This window comes from Lynx canadensis, chromosome A1, assembly GCF_007474595.2.
Source record: "Lynx canadensis isolate LIC74 chromosome A1, mLynCan4.pri.v2, whole genome shotgun sequence".
In the NCBI taxonomy this organism is placed as follows: Eukaryota; Metazoa; Chordata; class Mammalia; order Carnivora; family Felidae; genus Lynx; species Lynx canadensis.
Genome location: NC_044303.2, coordinates 13602989 through 13620711, shown reverse-complemented (window position 1 = coordinate 13620711; position 17723 = coordinate 13602989). Strand labels below are relative to the sequence as shown.

Genomic DNA, 17723 nt, shown 5'->3' with positions numbered 1-17723 from the left:
ACATTACTGTATTTGGTAATACAAGCCTATGACATTCTAGAAAGATGGTACTGTGGAGGAAATAACATCATAGCACCAGAAGAAAAAAAAAGTGTCAGATAAAAAGAGAAAATGGCAGAATTCAAGAATCAAAGTTCCAAAAACAATGAGGCATGTTCAAAACTCCATGCCCTGTGAACAAGTAAACATTACACCATCAAAAGGGAAAAGAGAGTCAACCTAGAGATGGAACCCATGGTACCTGAAATAATTACTGACGACTTTACCTGTGCATGTAAATGAGCTAATACTCACTATTCTTGAGAAATAATGAAAGTGAAAACAAGGATTGCAGAAAAGTAATTAGCTATAACAATGTTAGACAAGCTCTAAATTAGTTAATACTACAGATGAACTAAACATACTTCTGGAGGCTGTGAAGAGCAGTAATCAAACAACTAAGAACAGTGACCCAGACAGAGCAGTGTGTCCCATCATGGATAATACGTTTAATTACAAGAGCATGGGAGAATATGACAGGCCTAGAAAATAGTGTAAGAAAATTTAGTCTACAAATATTATAGGTAGCCAACAAAATTTAAAAATTCTATCAGGTAGGAAGTCTCATTTGAGGAAAAATTGAAATTTTTCTTGAACTGGGAGGAGGCCTGGAGTACATGAAAATATCACCAAAGACGATGATGTATTTGGATATATTACTGAAATAGAGTAAAATAAATATTAAAAGAAGACTAATAAAAGCTTAAGATGTGGTTCATATAACTGATACAAGATTTTACTCAAAAATTTTTTTTGTCATTTTTGTATGTGAGATTATGAATATTCAGAATCCATGTGAGAAATTGTCAAGAGGAGAAAGAGATTTTAGAATCTTAATTTCCCAAAGAGTAATGGTATGCTCCCTTTCTGTGTGTGGGAAGACACAGAAACCCAGAGTGGAAGGAGAGGAAAAATTTAGGGCAGAAGATTTTTCAAAATATTCCTGGTGTGCAGGGAGAGAGCATTTTAAAGGAAATGGGTGGTGTTTGTGCATGGTGTGAGCCAGAAAAAAAAAAAAAAGAAAAGAAAGAAAAAAAGAAAAAGAATATCTGGTTTTCTGGTTTTCAGTCAAGAATAAAACAGGCATTAAAAGTACACCCTTTGAGGGTTGCAGCCGCAGGTCACTTTCTTGCTGTGGCGACCCTGGACAGGTGACTTACTTTATCTCATCTGTAAATTTCATCGTAGCACATAGCAAACATTCCAAAGATGTAAGCCACTGATGTTATCATGCTGGTCAACATCTCTCCCAGTCTGGGGAAGAATAAGTAATCGTAATAGTGACTGGCGGTTGAGTGTGTGCAAAGTGCTAGGCTGTGCTGCCACACAGTATGTGAGATATGATCTTGTATTTTAAAATTACATACATTCTGGATGTGGAGAAAAGGAAGCCGATTGTTAGCTATTAATATGCAAGTTAACACTTTTAATGTATAAATTGGCAAAATAAATTGAAGTTCATTGTTTCAAAAGCTCATATATATATATATATACACATATATATATATAGACCAATGATATTCAGAAAATACAGTAACATGAAAGTGTAGTTTAGAGGCACCTGGGCAGCTCAGTCGGTTAAGCATCCAACTTTGGCTCAGGTCATGATCTCGCGGTTTGTGAGTTCGAGCCCTGCATTGGGCTCTGTGCTGACAGCTCAGAGCCTGGAGCCTGCTTCGGATTCTGTGTCTCCCTCTCTCTCTCTGCCCCTCCCCTGCTCGTGTTCTGTCTCTCTCAAAAATAAAATAAAAACATTAAAAAATAAATAAAATAAAATAAAATAAAATAAAATAAGAAAGTGTAGTTTAATTACATATAGGTTTTTAGTTCATATGTGTGTATATGTATTCATATGTGTGTCTGTATGTACATATATAGAGAGAAAAAGATGTTTTCTGAGTAGAAAAATAAGTAAGCAACAAGCTTTTGACCACCTTTTTGGTCCTACTCTTTTAATATTTATTTTTCCTTGTCACTTTCCTATTTCATTCTTTATGTATAAAGTATAATCCTGAAAGTGATACTACAGGAAAGGAGGACAAAGCATAGGGATGAAAATATCACAGAGCACTAAAATAACTCCAGGACTATTTGGGTTGTGGCTACTCTGGCTAGACGTCAGAACATGTTTCCCTGAGGCAAGTGTCCCTGAAATGCTCCAGGAAGAATTCTGAAGATGCCTTAAAATCATGCCCTTGATATTTACCCTAATGATGAATTTGATCTTTTCTAAGGCTTGTGAAGGGATTTAATAGGTGGTAGCAGATGTAGAAACCTTTTGATGATAAAGGAATATTCAAAATCTTAGTGTTAGTGAATTCCAAATGGTGACTAATCTAGAGAGTGAGGGATTGAAATGAAAAATTGAATCTAATAGTTTTATATGTTATAATAAAAGTTCATAGAATGGTGCCTGCGTGGCTCAGTCAGTTAAGGGTCCCACTCTTGGTTGCAGCTCAGGTCATGATCTGACAGTTCATGGGTTTGAATCCCACATCAGGCTCCATGCTGATGGTGTGGAGCCTGCCTGGGATTCACTCTCTCTCCCTGTCTCTCTCTGCCCCTCCCCTTCTCTCTCTCTGTCTCTCTCAAAAATAAATAAACTTAAAAAAATTGCTAAGTGTAGTTCATAGAGAGAACCTACTAAATGGAAGAGATAAGAACCATTCTGAGGAATTCCTACTCACTGCTCTGTGTTTTCTCAAAGTTTGCAGATTTGAGTTCATCTAAGACTATGTGAATTTAATTATTGCACAATGTCTCCCATAGTTTTAGAGTTTGTCTGACAAAATTAACTACTTGCTTTGACTAACACGTCATTGCAAAAAATATTTATCATTCTTTGTGAATTTGCTTCTGTGTCAGTTATATGGGATACAGCAAAAAGTCCCATTTGTAAAACATAAAGAAAAATAATAGGTCATAGGACCATAGGAAAAATAGAAAATATGATAATGATGACTTTGTGTTATTAAAAAACATGAGTGCACAGAATTTCTTTTTTTTAATTTTTATTTTTTTAATGTTTATTTATTTTTGAGAGACAGAGAGAGACAGAGTGTGAGTGGGGGAGGGGCAGAGAGAGAGAGAAGACACAGGATCTGAAGAGGCTCCAGGCTCTGAGCTGTCAGCACAGAGCCCGACACGGGGCTCGAACTCACAAGCCGTGAGATCATGACCTGAGCTGAAGTCGGACGCTTAACCGGCTGAGCCACCCAGGTGCCCCTAGAGTGCGCAGAATTTCTAAGCAAACGAAGGATCCATAATGATCCTGAAAATGTACCTGCTGTACTTTAATACAACTTTGGTTCTGTTTTGTTTCTTTCCTTGAACTTGAAGATGCTCCATAGGAAGCAGAGATACTTATGGAATGAAAATAAGGACAAATAAGACTTTCTCCAAATATCCTGGGATGAAGGACACTGAAGGGAAATTGTAAGTTACCAAGAAACTACAAAGTATGACTATCCTGCTGAAGAAAAGACTTATACTTACAGATTGTATTTTTGAATTTGAAAGAGCTAACCAAACCTTAGTGAAAATAGAGGCATATTGGTCCAGGGAGATTTAGAAAGGAAGTCTTGAGTCATAAAAGACAGAGGAGATTCATAAAGAAAGACATGTAGTAACAAGTAATAAGATGAAATTTGTCTACATTGTCAACACATATGCTCAGTAAAGTCACTTGGGAATTTTATGGAATATGCAAATTATACTGGAATCTGAAAGCTAGAAGAGTTAAAATAGGAATAATTTATAAGACAATAAGGCAAATGTGACCTGTTGTACCCTGTGAGGAAGAGTAGAGCTGTAAGTCTTTGTTTCTGAGCCAGAAATAGCTTCAAATTTATCTGTAGAGCTTGCATTGGTAACGTTTTGGGCAGAATATAGACTGATGTTGTTCTCACAGAACAGGGAGTTTGTGCTGGAATCCAAAGGCCTCAGCTTTTTGCCATTAGCTGAACTGCCTGATTCTGGCCTTTGTGAATTTTAGTTTTAAACCTGTAGAATGAGGGAGTAGGGCTAGATGATTTGTAAGGTTCTTCTTGGGTGTGATTCTGTGTGTCTGACACAAACATGCTGGACTTTGTTCATGAAACCACCAAAAAGACCTTCAAAGAAAAGTCCCGTTGTGTTGCCTCCTGGAGTCTATAACGGTTCAAGAAGATTCTTTTTTAAAATCAAGTTCTAGGGTTGATATTATAATCACAGAGATAAATTATGGGTACTCTGCATGGCACAGTACTTGACATAACTGCCTAGATTGTTCAGTTGCAAACTTTTTCACCCCCAGCTGGTTAAACCTCTCTAAATCCTTAAGCACACTTAGTCTTTTCCAGGGGGACTCCAAGGTTCAATCCACTGGTATTTAAAAATCAAAACTGTGCACTTTGCAGCCACCTGATTATGAACTGAATTCTTTGCATAGATCCTAAAACCATAACACTGTGCTTGTTTTTATTGCTCGGATCTTTTAAGCTGGGTCAAGTTTCATAAGAAGCTTCTTTCATTTAGCTTGACTCTTAAAGCTCCATCAAACTCCCCTATTCTTGTTGGCTTATTGGAGCTCCTAAATGCATGTTGATTTACTTTTGCCTGTCTTAAGGCTATTTCCACTGATGTCCTCTCCCACACACACATAAAGGAAGTCTGTTAACTTCCATATCCTCTCCTAACAACCTCAAACTCTTCCTATTCTGGTGGTATTATCCTTCTCTGTTCCCAACAGCATGATTTGGTCATTCATGCAAGGATGATGAAAGCAGTTCAAATGCAAATAAATATTAGAGGTTAGGGCATTGTAAAAATTGGACTAGAAATTTGACTCTGATCGTAAGGATAGCCATAATGATGTGCTTATCAGTGTCAGAAGGGAGAAACAGATTAGATCTTTAGAGAAACAAATCTTTCTGGTACTAGGTTCTGAGGGAAGTTTCTGGAGTATGACATCACGTTTGAAAAATGTCCCCAGGTACAATACAGTTTTGAGTCTATTATCCCCATGATATGAGTTAAGGACATACAGCTCAAGTGGAACTCAGTGAAAGAATTTCTGAGGAATGAGACAAGTACCAGCTTATGAAGTTTTATATGTTCTGACAGAAAGGTTGGACATCTATTCTTCAAGCAGTCTTCTGTATCATTTCTACGATTTTTATTTAACTTGGGCAGCAAACTGTTTGAAGCTTCAACACTCCTTTAAAAAAACCCTCTATCACCCATCCACTTTCTTCCCTTCTGCAGCACCTGTCAGACCTATGTTTCCAAAAGTCTTCCTGAAAAACTTACTCCCCAGCCTTAGTCTATGTACCTCTTCTCTTTCTATCTTTTCCCTCTTTTCTGATTCTGCACATCAAATTCCAAATAATGAATCTGGCAAAGGCAGAATCCTCCTTGGAAGACAAGGAAGGGAAAGAAAATGTGATAGAAAGACAAGACCCTCTTTAGCAAGGTTAGTGGCAAAGAGCCATCCTCTGTTATTTTTATTCAGTCACATGTACCTTATCTTTGTTAAGCTTGACAATAATTCAGTGTGATTATTTACTGTTTTTCTGCTTACAAACAGGAGACTAAGGATCAGAGGTTATGGGATTTTCTTCGTGTCTTATTGCTAGTAAATGCTTCAGCCATCATTCTGGTTTTGCAAGAGCTTGGAGGACAAGTTCTCTGTGTGACTGCTTAAGGACAGATCACACCCTGTAAAGATAGGATGAGCCAGTAGTAATGTTGATATCCTTTTATAAGAATGCGGGGCCTGGCCTGAGCTCTCACAGGTTTCAATGACCACTTACGTGCAGCTTGAGAACTTTTCACATACATGTTACACACAAACAAATGTAATGTACAGCACAGCACTGTCAAATTATCACACATATATTTTCTGCAGAGAAGTTACTAATTACAGCCTTACATTTTCCAATGAGATGTATTTGCTTGAAGAGTTATGTCTTCAGGGGTCCCCAAGACCACTCTCATGTTCAATGATTTGTAGAAGGACTCACAAAGCCTGGAAAAGCTGTATACTCATAGTTATGGTTCACTATAGGCAAAGGATACAGATTAAAGTGAACAAAGGCAAACGGCTCATAGAGTGGAGTCGAGGAGAGTCCTGGAATAAACTTCCAGCTGACCTTTGCCAGGAGAGTCATGTAAATAGCGCTTAATTCTCCTTGTAATCATGTATGGCTGTACACACAGGGTATTGGCAAGCAGGGGAGTTCACTAAATCTTCGTGTCCAGGGTTGATCACATAGACATGGAGCCCCCATGTGACTGGCCCTGTTCAGTCTCCAGCCCCTCCAGAGGTCATACTGATTCAACATGGTGCAAGACCCCCACCATAAATCACACCATTAACATCAATCGTGTAGCAAATGCCAAGGCTGTAGCCATACAGACACTTTTGTCGGACAGGATATTTCAAGGACTTAGACATCATCTCTCAGGAACTGGTCAGGGACCAGTTATTTCTTTGGGAGGTGTGGTGTTTAAATATCCCAAGCCTGCTAGGTTAACTCTTTCTGCACAGTTAAATCAAACAGGTATATGTAGAAACTAGATGAAAAAGAAATTAACTTAAGATAATGTGGTTTCTTAGAAAAAAATTAATCACTTATAGAGTAACTGTTTTTAGGGGCATGAAATTTGATTTTCTGATAGGAAAAGTTTACTGAACACAATTATTGAGGGAAAATTTACTCTTCTAGAATATTTTATATTTCTGAGAAAACTCATACAAAGCCAGAGTTTACATAGGCCAGTGATTTTACAGACTAGGATTCAAGCTTTCTGAGGCACCACTGGAGATGTGAGTTTCGAAAGGGGAACTGGTGGTGAATGGACAGGTTTAGGGGCTGCCTACTGTTTCTTCAACAAGACAGTTCTGTTTTGTTGTTGTTGTTGTTAAATGTTTATTTATTTTTGAGAGAGACAGAGACAGAATGCGAGTGGGTTAGGGGCAGAGAGAGAGGGAGACACAGAATCCGAAGCAGGCTCCAGGCTCTGAGCTGTCAGCACAGAGCCTGACGCGGGGCTCGAACTTGAGAGCTGTAAGATCATGACCTGAGCCGAAGTCGGACGCTCAACCGACTGAGCCACCCAGGTGCCCCAGCCATTCTGTTTTAAACTATTTTCTGGTTGATTCTTCTGTATAAAAGGTCAGATGATGTTCTGCTGCAGTAGTGGACCCTTCATCCTACATGACTGGTGTCCTTCCAAGAAGGGGAGAGAGATCCATGGGAGAAGGCAGCTCCGTGAAGACAGAGGCAGAGATTGAAGCAGCTGTAAGCCAAAAGACCCCAAGAGTGAATCTCTAAGAGTTTCAGAAGGAGCACGGCTCTGCCGACACCTTGATTTTGCACTTCCAAACTTCTGAACTGTGAGACAATCCGTTTTTGTTGTGTTAGGCCACCCAAGTTGTGGTACCACGCTACCCTAGAAAACTAACACATCGATTAGTCTAATTTCATCCTATTCAGCAAAAACTAAGACCAAAAGGGTTAGACAACATTCTGAAGACTGAAAGTACTAGAAAGGTTAAGAATCAACTGTCTATCTGTTCAAAGAATATTTAATAATTCCATGTGTTTTAAATGGATTGCATTACTCAGTTAACAATAACAAAATACCTCTTTATAGACACATTTCTTAAACAGCCCTTATCAAAATCAGCATGCTGTACCCCTTAACTGTATACAATTTTTATTTTTCAATTATATATCCATAAAGCTGGTGAAAAAAAGAAAAAGAAACAACCTGGTTGATAAAGTGAGATTGGTGAAGAAGTGTAAACTGAAAAGCAAAAAAATTATATATATATTTTTTAAGAGAGACAGAGACAGAGCATGAGCACGGGAGGGGCAGAGAGAGAAGTTAGACACAGAATCCAAACCAGGCTCTAGGCTCTAAGCTGTCAGCACAGAGCCCAATGTGGGGCTCAAACTCAAGGACCAAGAGATCATGACCGGAGCCAAAGTCAGATGCTTAATCAACTGAGCCACCCAGGCGCCCCAGGAGGTGTAAACTTTGTAGCTGCCAATATTAAGACTGGGTCTACAGGGCAATTTTGCTCCCTTGAGTTCAAAGAAATCAGGCAAGTAGATTCTTAACCCATTCAAGTGCTCTTTCATTGCTATTTTCCCTGGAGGAGAAAAGGAATGGGTGTGGGGGTGAAGGGGGTGAGCAATGTTTTGAGTTGTTGACTTAAATTTTCCATGGAATCAGCAAAACACAGGTAGGAAAGAAAAGTCATAGTCTTGTATTGGATATTAACAGTCTTATTTGGGAGAATTTATCTAATGTTTAATTTAAACTTTGAATCAATTAACTATGACTCAGTGGCTTAACAAAGATAACTTATCATTGCCTGTATCTGCAGGTCAGCTGGAGGTTGGGCTTGGCTGGAGTGGCTCTGCTTCAAGTGTCTTTCATGCTCCTTATACCAGCAGGACAGCTTCGGAGCATATTTTTCACATATCAGTGGAAGAGCCATGAGAAGGCAAGTGGAAAGGTGTGAAGTTTTTTAAAGTCTAAACTGGGGACTGGCTCACACCTACTTGCAGCCATGCGTCACTGGTCAGAGCAAGTAACATGGCATATTAGTTTGCTAGGGCTTCTGTAACAAAGTATCAGAGACTAGGCATCTTAAAACAATGGCAATTTATTTTCTCGCAGTTCTGGAAGCCAAAAGTGCCAAATCAAGGTGTTGGCTTGGGCTGATTCCTTCTGAAGGCCGTGAGGGAAAAGTTTGTTCCAGGCCTCTGTCCTTGGCTTGCAGAAAACCATCTTTATACTCACAAAGTGTTCTCCTTGTTCACATGTCTGTCTTCAAATTTCCCCTTTTTATAAGGATACTAATCATATTAGATTAGGGCTCACCCAATCATTTTAACTTGATTACCTCTTTAAAGACCCTATCTCCAAATAAAGTCACATTCTGATATATTGGGAGTTAGAACTTCAACACATGAATTTTTTTGTTGGGGCAGGAGAGAGGCCACAGTTTAACCCACAATATACATTCAAGCTCAAAGTACAGGGCTTATAAACCCTCCTACAATGAAGACATGGCAAGAGTATGAATGTAGGAAGGGGTGAAGAATGGGAGTGAGTCTTAATAGTCTAAACTTCATTTTTTTAAGTTTATTTATTTATTTTGGAGAGAGAGAGAGAGAACATAAGCAGGGAAGGGGCAGAGAGAGAGAGAAAGAGAGGGAGAGAGAGAGAGAGAGAGAGAGAGAGAGAGAGAGAGAGAGAGAGAGATTTCCAAGCAGGCTGTGTGCTGTTGGTGCAGAGCAAGACGTGGGGCTTGGACTCACAAACTGTGAGAACATGACCTGAGCTGAAATCAAGAGTGGGATGCTTAACTGACTTAGCTACCCAGGCATCCCAGTAGTTTAAACTTTAAATCAGGCACAGGGGTTGACAAACTATGGCCCATGGGCCAAACCTGGCCTGCTGCCTGTTTTGTTGTTTGGTTTTTTTTTATAAAGTTTTATTAGGTAACAGGAATGTTCATCTTTTAATGTATTAATTGCACCTACTTTTGTGTCATAACAACAGAATTGGCTAGTTGTGACAAAAGGCTTTATGGCCTGAAAAGCCTAAAATAATTATTACCTGGCCTTTACAGGAAAAAAAAAAAGTGTTGATCCCTGATCTTGCCAGGGCAGCAAGGCTTAAAGATTAACACTAGTATACTTTTCCTGAATCCAAGTAACTGGGAAAATGTTTTGAAAGTGGCAAGCTTTGTGTTCTGGCTTTGTGTTCAGTTCAGCCATTAGCTGACTCTGTGACCTTGTGTGAAACCCTTAGCGTCCCTGTTTCTATTTTCTCATATAGAAAATCAGGGAATTGGTCATGTGGCCTGACTCACTTTGCTTCTTCTTAATTATAACCAAATAGTAAACCTTCAGTGAGCAAAAAATACTGCAGTGTATTGTTCCCCCCAAAAGCCCCAGAAAACAAATAGCATAGTTGTAGAAAAATATAATTTTCCCCCATGGGCCTATCTCTTATTTATTTATTTATTTATTTTTAACGTTTATTTATTTTTGAGACAGAGAGAGACAGAGCATGAACGGGGGAGGGTCAGAGAGAGGGAGACACGGAATCTGAAACAGGCTCCAGGCTCTGAGCTGTCAACACAGAGCCTGACGCAGGGCTCCAACTCACGGAATGCGAGATCATGACCTGGGCCGAAGTCGGCCGCTTAACCTACTGAGCCACCCAGGCGCCCCTCTATCTCTTATTTATTTATTTATTTATTTATTTATTTATTTATTTATTTTTAATTTTTTTTTCAACGTTTTTTATTTATTTTTTTGGGGACAGAGAGAAACAGAGCATGAACGGGGGAGGGGCAGAGAGAGAGGGAGACACAGCATCGGAAACAGGCTCCAGGCTCCGAGCCATCAGCCCAGAGCCTGACACGGGGCTCGAACTCACAGACCGCGAGATCGTGACCTGGCTGAAGTCGGACGCTTAACCGACTGCGCCACCCAGGCACCCCTCTATCTCTTATTTTAATAGAATAAAAGTTACATTTTTTTTTTCTGAATTGAAATCTTGCTTACTCTGGAATTAAATGAGATCTAAAATCCTTTCTTTTAATATTAGGGTTCTACAAAATCAAGTATGAAGTGGGGATAATTATATGAGATGCACTCTTAGACAGAAGTCAGCTTCTGTGACAGAATTTTAGTAAATCAACTTCTTATCCCTTTTGGCCACTGTGGGAGTCAGAATCTTTAGATGGTGTCAGAGAGGCCATCTGGGTCTGCTATCCATAATAATTCGAAGAGCTTAACTCAGGGTTTGATGAAGGAACAGACGAATGTATTAAATAAAGCTACAACTCCACCGGGAGTGGCAGATGGAAAAGATGTCCTCAATGTTTTGTAGAGCTGCTGCTCAAGAAGTAGAGTCTCTTTTCCTAATCCTTGAATCTTGCTTTGATCAGTAGAATGTGGGTAAAGTGGTTTGCAAAGTGTGGATCTTAGGCCTCAAAAGCCTTGCAGCTTGGGTTTTGCTGTCTTAGAATATTTCCAAAGACCACCGTGCAAGGAAACTGGTCCAGTACACTGGAGGATGAGAGGCCACATGGAGGAGAACCAAGGTTGCCCAGGGTCCTAGCGCCATGAGAGTGTGGCTGAGGAAAAAGTTGTGGTCCAATGTGGATCACTTTTTGTGTGCTCCACATTTCTCTAGTCCCGTACCAGTTGCCCAAAAATCTCTGCTTCAGGCTTTATTTTATATAAATGATAGAAAGGTTTTTACTATTTCCTTTTGCATGAGCCCAAATTATAGTCTTTAATTACAGAATGTTTATCAATTGATTTCTATGGGAATCTTTGCTCTCCTCCCATGGCTGTGTGAAATGCCAGCTATATGCTTTGGTTCAGATGTGGCTTGCTGCAGTTCTCTGCATCTCTAACATGACCACGTGGTCCTCTGTCCCCTTTGCAAGATCAGCACACCCTTCACTGTTGTGATGGAAGGATGTTCATACCCTTGGAGGGGAGAATAATTTCCTGCTTATTGTCTACGCTGGAAAAAACATCTCCTATTGGGCTAAGAATGTCACATAGATTTCATTTTGTCTACTAACAGTATCAGGAAACATTGCCAGCCCACATCTAGGCTTACCTGTAACTGATAGGCAATGTCCTTCCTGGAAAGGAAAAGGACCCTGTATGTACCAAGTATTTACTACCATTAACCATGATGCTACTTTCTGTAGAAACAATTACACAGTTCTTTTCTTCTAGTAGTAGCACTAGGGAATTCCTATTTAATCACTTTGTACCTAGTAGGCATCATTTACAAAGTTATATTAGCCAGCCTAGATAGAATGTAATGAAATTCACTAATAACTGACATCATAGAGATGGTAATCTGATAAAAAGTGCAGAGGTTATTATTTTGGTCATTCTTATTTATGCAATTTCTTTAGTAATCCTGTATAATAGTTGCTTAGTTATCTAGTCCATGGCAATATTTTTATAATCACAAATAATTTAAATCTATAAAATAAAGCTACAACAGTAAAATTGCAAAAGGCTGCAAGAGTTGAATCGTGAAGTGATATACTGCAGGGTTTGGCAAACTATGGCCAGTAGCCAGCGAGCCAAATCCATCCTGCCACGTGTTTCTGTAAATAAAGTTTTACTGGGATGCAGCCAGGTCCATATGTCTCCTCTGGTCTATGGCTGGTTATGCACTAGAGTGCCAGGATCCAGTCGTGGAGGTGGAGACCAGCAGAGTTAAGTAGTCGTGGTAGAGACCTTACAGCCTGCAAAACCTGAGACATTTACTATCTGACCTATTACATAAAAAGTTTTCCAACCCCTGGTGAGTTGAAACAGTTGAGAATCTAACAGTTATTGACCACTTTCATATGCAGGGAACAGTGGTGGACAAAGCGCTTTGAAGGGCTCTTTTCTATCCTAAAAAAAAAAAAAAAAAAAAAAAAAAAAAAAGACTGTAGCAGAAGCAGTGTTTTTTAATTCTGTCTGAACATTAAACTCAGCTGGGTAGAGTTGTTAAAATTACTAATACCAGGACATAACCTGTGTGGGACATGGGTATTGTATGTTTTTGAAAGCTGCTTAGCTGAATCTATTGTGCAGCAATGTTACAAAGCATTGATCAAGGTTCTTATTTTACACTTCAGCTCCTGTTCTTCTAGGGGTTAGATAGTGTAGCTATCCAGTTTGGTTTTTAGTGACTCAAACGTGGTAGAAAGTAAATCTGAAATAGCTTAACAAAATAAAAAATAAAAATTTCAAGGAATGTTGGGTGTTAATTCAGACTGGGTGAACCTCTAAAAGTTCTAAGCCAAAAGAACTTTTACTGGCCTAAGATCCTGGTTTGTAAGGTATCATCCTGCCACAAATATCCAGATTTAAAATATATTGGCAGGCTTACAAAAAAGTCACTGAAGTCTTTTTTTTTTTTTTTTTTTGTGCCTTACTTTCTTACCACTCTCGAACCATCTACTTCAGAAAATAGAACTTCAGATAGCTATATTCTGTTCTGCTGTAAGAATTTTTTAATAAAGATTTTAGTTAAGTTGATTTATTTATTTTGAGAGAGAGAGAGTGGGGGAGGGTCAGAGGGAGAGGGAGACAGAGAATCCCGAGCAGGTTTCTCACTGTCAGCACAGAGCTTGACTTTACAAATCGTGAGATCATGACCTGAGCCAAAATCAAGAGTCAGATGCTTAATCGACTGAGCCACCCAGGTGCCCTTTGTTCTAAGAATGTTTTTTTTAACATTGGAATACTTAGAAAGTTTGAGAGAAATTGGGTAAAATACAAGAAGAGTAATTCTGGCTAGCTAAGACGACTTTTGCTAGTTCAAGTCGTGGCACATTATAGTGGATATTCCAGAAATAGTGACTCAGGAAGCTCTGTCACAGCTCTGGTTTTAAGTATGATGAGGGTGTATAGTCTTATTGTCCCGTCTAGTGCATCACTGATTTTTTATGGGTTTAAATAATAATGTGAGTAAGTCACATACCAAGAGTTTCCACAGATATCTGAAAGTAAGACTTGTGTGAATATTTGGAATATATAGGCAGTAGCTATTTATAGATGAAGAAACTCACACGTTAGGATGTTTATCCAAAATATATATCTCGAGAACTTCCTAGACAGGTTAGTGCACCAGTAGTAAAAATTATACATTTATAATTTAGTATCTTACCAACCCAACAGCTCGTTTGAGCATATGCAAAGATGACAATTTCCATCCATTTTGCCAAAAATCACACTTTCATCAGTCTGCAAAATATGTCTTGGCCCCACCCACCCTTTTTGGTGCCAATTCTTCTTTGTTACTATCTTCTCAAAGCCTGAAATTTCCTCTCCCAGAAAACTAGGACAAACATGGAAATCTCTCCAGGAGAGATACTCTTACAGATCCTTAAAAAACTGCAATTCAGAGAGAATGTAAGGATGAGAAGACTCCACTATATTTTTTAAAAATTATTCTTTTATTCTCTTTATACTCTTCTGCTCTCCTTTCCTATAGAATTGGCATTGCCACCACCATAAAAGCCATTCTGACCCTCACGGCCCACGAATTTCTGTTTTTACTGAGACTAGGTTTTCTTTAAATGACACATAATACTTTTTCCCTTTGCTGAATACTTCAAAGCCCTGGGTCTGCTTCCCTGAATTGTCCCTATCTTGGAGCAGGACCCCAGACTACCAGAAGCAATATTCCCCACAGTGAGATAGATATGTATTTTCTGACACACTCTAATTCCCACTTTTAAAGAGAAAGTACTAAGAAGCACAATGCAAATAAGTATGGTATTATACACAGGAAAGAAACGAATATTTATTTAGTATCTAATCTACACAAGGCACTGGTAAGCACTTCACATGGGTTATTTCATAAGAAACCGTCATGTAGGTATTATTTGCATTTTTACTGATGAGTAGATGAATTTCTAAAGGTTACGCAGCTAGCAAACAATCTGCTTTTTATAGTCGTATATGGCTAACAAGTGATCAATTAACATGAAGTATAAATCAGTGGATTCTTAATTAATGAGCTTTTGCTCATTAAATTTGGAAGTCACTTTTTGTTTTCACATATGTGCCTCAGAACGTATCATTGGCTTTTACGGATGGGCAATTTCCACCTCAATATGAGGAATATAGGTGACTTTCCAAAAATACCTATGCACACCGAGCAGCTTCCGACTACTTCCGAAGAGTAAGTTAGGTCTCTTTATGCTGTCAATCCTCTGAACCTCAGCCCTTTTTCTTTAGTTGAAGGGTGCAACTTTGAAAATTACTGCAGTTTGATGTCTTACAACTTATTGCAGTTCTCTGCAAGTTCAGACATTTTCTGAGGTGAACCGAGAGTACAAATGTAGCTAAGTGTTAATTAAAAAGAACATCTTGAGTGTAAACATTAAAAATTGATCACCTTCTGTGAGCAATTTAATTTATGAGCATTAACATATTCTAAGCTGATGTCTTGAATTTTACTAGAACGTCTCTTGCCGCATAATGAAGGGGAAGAAGGAAGAACCCTTAACATGAATACATTGAAGTGTCTCTTTTCTCAGTCACCAGGGGTGTGCCAATTCTAAGGCCAGAGAGGCAGCTCCTCCAGCATGACTCCAACAGCAGCAGCTGCCAACAGCAGCCACAGCCCCGGGAGCCCTGGCCCCCCACAGGCGGGTTCATGCTGTCAGTCCTGCACCACAGTAATCATTTCTGGCAAAGCGGGAGATCTGCGGAGTGACTCTGGCAGCTTTCCTCTCCTTTTGGGTTATACTAAATCATTAATGAATGTATTTATTTCTTGAATTTTTAGCTTGTTCAGTAAGGTGCAGCAGAGTGTGCATGTGAGAGAATGGAGAAAAGAATAAATTACATTGCATTGCCGTAGTCAGCCAGCTATCTCCATGAGCCTAATTAAGGGAATAATCTCACCCCCCACCCCCCTTAGTTCCAGGGTCTGTTTTCAATGTCTTCTTGAGCCTGATATACATTTTGAAAATGCCACTAAATAGAATTATATGGTCTAAAATGTGACGCCGGTGAAATTTCTTGTGGGTTTCTCTTTAGGTCCTTCTAATACTCACTCCTTGGAGCCCATTCCTCCTCACAGAGGTCTAGTGTCACAGAACTTTCCTGAGGCTCCCTGGCTGCCCCAAAGCTCCTGAACTTTCTTCCTGTCTCTTCTACTTTTCTATCGAAACTCATTGATTCTCTGTTCCATTCCTTTAGTGTTCCATGCTAATAGGATATCTGATTTGTTAATCCGTGACCAGATTAGCAGTTGTTATCAGTTGACAGTGATAACGCAAGGAGGTACAAAAGTGCCTGCTCTCAGCAAGATTAAGTGATTTCAATTTTGAGAGATGGGGAATCTTCAATATCATATTGCATAGACAGTTACTTTGCACACAGAATTGAGTCTACTGTCTCGGTATATTATTTCACGCTTAATCTTTGTGTGAGATAGAAGTTCAGAAAAATCCTTAAATAGATTTATCTTATAAGAACCAAAAAAATAGGGTTTCTGAATGGCCTTGGAAAAAAAATTCTAGAATTGTTTCTTTCGCTTCCTATACTAATATTTTAATGAAGAAATTCTGGTTCATGAACACAAATGTTAAGACTTCATAAATGATACCAGTCCACCTTCCAGGCAACAAATAGTAATACTTATACTTTAATTTTTTTTTAATGTTTATTTATTTTTGAGAGAGACAGAGACAGAACGTGAGTGGGTTGTGGCAGAGAGAGAGGAAGGCACAGAATCCGAAGCAGGCTCCAGGCTCCGAGCTGTCAGCACAGAGCCTGACATGGGGGTCGAACTCATGAGCTGTGAGATCATGACCTGAGCCAAAGTCGGACGTTCAACCGACTGAGCCACCCAGGCGCCCTGGCAATACTTCTACTTTAAAATAAAGCTTTAGTTAATAGCTCATTGAAGTAAAAATGTATTGAGTGGTGATGGCCTCTGGCTTATTTTAGCAGGTGACTTAGTGGAGGGCTGGCAGGTACAAAACTGTTGGTATCATTCCTCAAAGATGGACACAAAAGAACAAGACTGTATCCCAAATGGAATTCTGAGTGACCAAAAATATAATGGAGTTTAAAAGAGGTAGGTTAGTTTTATTAGGTTGTCAAGAAAATAAAGAAAATAAAGTGTGGTGAATGTTAACATAAATTTAATCATCAGTGAAATATTAAAATAAATAGTATTTTAAATGTTCCAATCCAAATTTATTATTTCTTTGGTGTATTTTAGGGTATGGAGCACAAAATTATTTCTGTCCCCTGTATCCTATAGCTTTCAGGACCAATCTCATAGAAGTACAGGATATTTTTAATTTAAAAAGTACATAGCTGCAGTTTTCTGTGTTTTATTTTTTGCTGAGGACTCTGGTATATTTAAGAGAAGAAAGAATCTGGATAGAAATGGTATTTCTATCATTTGACGGATACCTATGTGTGTTGTTGCTGTAACTATTTCCAGATATTTTTGCCAAATTTCAAAAAATATGCATTTATCCACTGCATCAAAAAAAAAAAAAAAAGAAAAATTTGGCATGATTTAAGGTTCTTGAAAAATCTGATTAAGGTATTAACTTATCAAAAATTTGCATGTTAAAATTAAACTCTAGCTGAGCAATAAAATTTATGCTGTGATTCTGATTCTTCAAGAAAGATAATTAAATTCTTAATTTTCCTGCGAGCATTTTCCATGTGGTAACTCGAGGGACTGGGGCTGGAGCTGGAGGCCGATGACGGTGGCACTGGCATGGGGGACAGGATTCAGAGGGAGCAGGAATCAGAGTAGAGGAATGTGGAGTGGTGCCAGAATGACATTCCAGGTACCAAGCCAGTCACTTTGTAGCTAATCAGCCTTGGAACACCACTACAAAATGGGGATAATAATACCCGCTTCACAGAAATAGCAGGAGGGCCAGAGGAAACCATGTGAGGAACTGTCACATAAAGTATTATACAAATGAGTTATTACAACCTGGGGAACAGCAGGGGAAGATAGGACAAGGACAAGTCAATTTTGTCCTCCCCATCCCCAAACCCACTAAACTATCTTGGTCACGGATGATGTGCGCATGGAACAGAAATTTATTCAGAATATCTGTATTAATGAGGATGCTTTTAGTTATGATGGAAAGCAAC

General features: G+C 38.9%; 1 long non-coding RNA gene across 1 annotated transcript in view; it reads left to right on the top strand.

Annotated features, from left to right (window-relative positions):
- The first annotated feature begins 3384 nt into the window (after nt 1-3384).
- The window catches only part of LOC115525805, a 46441-nt gene continuing 32102 nt past the window's right edge, over nt 3385-17723 (top strand). The window contains exon 1 of the long non-coding RNA XR_003972478.1: nt 3385-3474. This is a non-coding gene — a long non-coding RNA (uncharacterized LOC115525805). The remainder of the gene's footprint in view (nt 3475-17723) is intronic.